Below are 5,172 nucleotides of genomic sequence, written 5' to 3'. Positions count from 1 at the left end.
AAAAGATTCCTCCTGCCCCCTTTTTAATTATCATTATTAGTGATAAGAATACAAAGTAAGATACACTCTCAGCAAATATTCAAGTATATAATTTGGCATTTTTAACTATAGGCCGTATGCTATACAGCAGCTGTCTAGGACTTATTCATCTTGCATAACTGAAACTTTATACCCTTTGAATAATACCTCCCTGTTCCCCCCTCCCCCAGCCCTTGGTGACCACCATTCCACTCTCTGCTTCTATGAGTCTACCTATTTTAGATTTCTCATATAGGTGAGATCATGCAGTATTTGTCTTTCTGTGACTGCTTTATTTCACTTAACAGGATGTCCTCCAGGTTCATCCATGTTGCCAAAAATTTCAGGATTTCCTTTTTTTCTAAGGCTGAATAATATTATTTATCTATTCATTTGTTGATGGACACTTAGTTGGATTCTGTATCTTGTCTATTAGGAATAATACTGCAGTGAACATGGGTTCACTTTGAGATCCTGATTTCATTTCTTTTGAATATATACCAAAAGTGGGATTGCTTGATCACATGGTAACTCTATTTTTTAATTTTTGAGGGACCTCTATACTGTTTTCCACAGTGGTCACACCAATTTATATTCCCATCATCAGCAGATTCTGCAGCAGAAACTTTACAGGCAAGAAGAAAGTGGCATGATATATTTAAAGTGATGGAAAGAAAAAAATCTGTAGGAAATAATACTCTATCCAGAAAGGATATCATTCAGATGGAGTGCCTGGGTGACTCAGTCAGTTAAGTTTCTGCCTTCTGCTCAGGTCATGATCCTGGAGTCCTGGGATCAAGCCTCATGTTGGGATCCTTGCTCATCAGGGAGTCTGCTTCTCCCTCTCCCTCTGCTCCTCCCTCTGCTCCTTCTCTCTCTCTCTTCCACTCTCTCTCTCTCTCTCTCTCAATTAAATAAATACTATCTTTTTTTAAAAGGCTATCATTCAGAATAGAAAGAGAGATAAGTAGCTTCTCAGATTAACAAAAGTTAAAGGAATTCATGACCACTAAATCAGCCCTACAAGAAATGTTAGAGGGGAATCTTTGAGTGGAAAGGAAAGACCATAAGCAAGAGTAAGGAAAGTAGGAGCACAAAAGCATCAAAAATAAGTATATCTATAAATATCAGTCAAGAGAGTCATAAAATAAAAAGAAGTAAAGTATGATACCATAGACCTCAAATGTGGAGAAAAGAGTAATGAATGGGTTCAAACTTAAGTGACCATCAACTTAATACATACTGCTATATGCAATATTATATACAAACCAAATGGTAACATAAATCAAAAATCAATAATAGATACGTGAAAATTAAAGAGAAAGGAATTCAAGCATATCACTAAAGAAAACCAACTAACCATGAAAGGAGAGAGCAAGAGAAGAAAGGAATAAAGGAAACTATGAAACCAACCAGAAAATCAGAAACAACACGACAATAAATACATACCTATCAATAATTACTTTGAATATAAATGCACTAAATGCTCCAAACGAAGGACATAGGGTGACAGAATGGATAAAAATTCAAGACCCATTTGTATGCTGCCTACAAGCGACTCATTTCAGACAAAAGACACATGCAGATTGAAAGCAAAGGGATGGAGAAGCATCTATCATGCAAACGGTTGTGAAAAAAAAATCTATGGTAGCAATACTTATTTCCGACAAAATGACTTCAAAACAAAGATGGTAACAAGAGACAAAGACGGAGGCTGTATAATAATAAGGAGAACAAACCAACAAGAAGATATAACGACTCTAAGTATTTATACACCCAGCATGGGTGCACCCAAATACTTAAAGTAGTCAATAATAAACATAAAATAAGAAATTAATAGTAATTCAATAACACTTACATCAATGGACAGATAGTCCAAACAGAAACTCAACAAAGAAAGAGTGGCTTTGAATGGAACACTGGAATAGATGGATTTAATAGATATATTCAGAACACCCCATCCTAAAACAGAATACACATTCTTTTCAAGTATACAAGGAAAATTCTCCAGAATTGATCACATCTTAGGCCACTGACTTGAAATCATTTGAGAACTAAAATATCTTTTCCCTGAAGCTCTGCAAACTAAATATAAATGACTTAGGGTAAAGAAATAACAATAATAGCTCATGCATAGACAGTCTTTGTGCTGTTGCTCTATGGGTCACTCAAAGGTCACCAGAGACATTTGAACTATAAACAAGGAAGATCAGTCAAGTTGCCACTAGCTGTCCTCACTCTATCTGAAGATGTTTCACCTCTGAAATCTACAAGTCTTATCCACTGGCTACCTTCAGAACTTAGAAACTGGCTTAACATTTAATCCAAATATTAACCATTGCTTTTCTTTTGTTTCCACAGAAATGCCTCTTATTTGACACCTGATTACTTGAACCATAGGCCTAACTTTGAGAGTAAACCTGCATCATCACCTGCCGAAATAAGTTTGACTAAACTGACTTAGTGTCAGAACTAAGAGACTAGATCAAAGAGATGAAACCACTACCAGGTCAGCATTTAATACATTAAAACCCCAAGGACATTTCAGATAGGGGAACTGAAGGGGTTCAGGACAGGTCCTCCCCCCATAATGTGTCACTTCGGCATGTGGATTATTTTGAGCTGAAAGCACTTGAGACCCTGCAGGCTCAAGAGAACCCTCCCCCTGCTTAACTACATAGAACAATCTAAATTAGGGGTCTTTCCCAGAATAAGTGTTATTAACTAAGATAAATTTTATCTCAGTGATCATCTGTATGGTAGGACAAACATCTGATTACTGAACAACTGCTCTTCTTATCAGCCTGTGAAATGTATTCCTTTCCTCTGAAATCCCAGACCCTTACCCCCTTCTTCTTATTTCAGAATGACATCTATACCTCATTTTGCCTGTCTTTGGAATTTCCATGTCTATATGGATTCCCTGTATGTACACCTATTACGTTTGATTTTTTTTTTCTGTTAATCTGTCTCATGTCAATTTGATTCTTAGTCCAGCTAGAAGAACCTTTGAGGGGACAGGAATTCTTGCTCCCTGACAAGCCATATTAGCTAATACACTATGCAATTTTAAATGTCTTCAGAATTGGGACATCTGCTCTTTCAGCATCAATTAGAAATATGGAATTTTTATCTAAAATTACACCCACACAAATTCTTTCTTTCTCTCTCTCTCTTTCTTTCTCTCTTTCTTTCTTTTCTTTCTTTCTTCTTTTCTTTCCTTCCCTCCCTCCCTCTCTTCCTTCCTTCCCTCCTTCCTTTTGTTGTTCTTCTTTCTTCTTCTTCTTCTTCTTCTTCTTCTTCTTCTTCTTCTTCTGCCTATGAGCCTTAAATATATTTTTGAAACTTCCCTAACTGCTTTCATTGTTTCCTTCTTTATGGTTCTACACCTTTCACAGATGTGAAGAAAATGCCACATCTTGACTTTTTATGCTTACTACTAGAAGTAATTCTGCAAAATTGTTATGTTACTAGCACAGGTAGTACATTATACAGGTAAAAAGCCTAGGGTCCAAAATAAGACTGCCTGGATTTGAGTCTTGGCTCTGCCACACACATCAGTGTCTCATTTCCCTCCTCTGTACAATGGGGACAGTGCTCACTTCAGCAGAACATATACTAAAATCAGAATGATACAGAGAAGATTAGCACGGCTGCTGCTCAAGGATGACATGCAAATTCATGAAGTGTTCCATAATTTTTGGACATTAGAGGAGGGCATGTGATGTAATGAGCACTGGGTATTATATAAGACTGATGAATCACTGAACTCTACCTCTGAAACTAATAATACACTGTATGTTAATTAATTGAATTTAAATTAAAAAACAAAATAAAATAGGGATAATCATAGCACATGTGTAACTCTTAGAAGACTAACACATACATGCTCACATATTAATTTTAATTATGATCTCCAGAGTACAACAAAGAAGATGTGTTTCTCAAAGTAAAACAGTTTATGGTGTGTATATATATATAATATTCATTTTATATATGGTATAAATATAATCATATATATATATATACATACATAAATATGGTCATTAAATTTTAGTAAAGTCACCTACATACTATTTATATAATGCATTTTTCTACTTCTTCTTATTAAAATGAAAAATACCATCCACTTCAAGTTACCTTGGACATGGTATGGTAAAAGAGAAAGAGCAGGATTTTTATTTAGAAAACCTGTACAGGTTTCTCCCACTATTCAAAATTAGATCATCCCTATGAAACTTTTCATAAGCCAAAAGTTTTCTTAAACGCTTTTATATCCCATAAGGCGAAGAATAGCCCCTGTTTTTCAAAAGTTTGCATTAAGCCACTTCATTTAATAGCTGTTTTTGGTAACCAAAGTAAATCTGAGAAGATTTTCACTTTTACAGAAAAAAAAAAAAAGCTGTTACCATACCAAAGTAGGTCTTTTGTAAAAGCAAAGATGGGTAATATCTGTATTCAAATTCTAGCTCTAATATTTACTTGCTGTGTACCTGCATGCAAAATTCTTATCTCCTTGAGCCTCATTCTCTTCATTTGTAAAATAAGGATAATAATAGTACTCACCTCGTGAGATTTTTATGAGGTTTAAATAACTGTAAATACTCAATAATAGAGATTTTTATGTTAAATGTTCAAACATATTCAAAACTCTGTGTAGTTGGACTTCCTGGGTTCATATTCGTGATGGTCAATTTTATGTGTGAACTTAAAGCACTTTTTTGGATGGGATTAACATTTAAATCAGTGGGCTTTGAGTAAGTACATTGCCTTTCATAATGTTTATGGACCTCATCCAATCAGTGAATGAAAGCCTGAATAGAACAACAACAGCAACAAAACCCTCCCAGAGAAAGAAGGAATTCTCCAGGAGATTGTTTTTGGACTTTATCTGCACCATGGGCTCTCCAGGGTCTCAATACTGCCAGCCCACACTGCAGATTTGGACTAGCAAGCCATTATAACTGCCTAAGCCAATTCCTTATAATAAATCTCTTCTCAAAATATGCACGTTCTATTGGTTTTGTTTCTCCACAGAACCCTGACTAATAGAATATCCCAGCTCTACAACTTACTTGGACTTTGTACAAATTACTTAACCACTCTGAGCCTTATTTCTTCATCTACAAAATGAAAATAACAATGCTTACCTTA

General features: G+C 35.3%; 1 non-coding gene across 1 annotated transcript; it reads left to right on the top strand.

Annotated features, from left to right (window-relative positions):
• Positions 1–3,612: 3,612 nt before the first annotated feature.
• Positions 3,613–3,719, top strand: LOC121103949. Its single transcript, XR_005836251.1, has one exon. It is a non-coding gene; the product is annotated as a U6 spliceosomal RNA (small nuclear RNA).
• Positions 3,720–5,172: the final 1,453 nt, after the last annotated feature.

This window comes from Ursus maritimus (assembly GCF_017311325.1).
Source record: "Ursus maritimus isolate PB19 chromosome X unlocalized genomic scaffold, ASM1731132v1 scaffold_X1, whole genome shotgun sequence".
NCBI classification, from domain to species: domain Eukaryota; kingdom Metazoa; phylum Chordata; class Mammalia; order Carnivora; family Ursidae; genus Ursus; species Ursus maritimus.
Note: the sequence above shows the minus strand (reverse complement) of the source record. Positions and strands in the feature narration are given on the sequence as shown.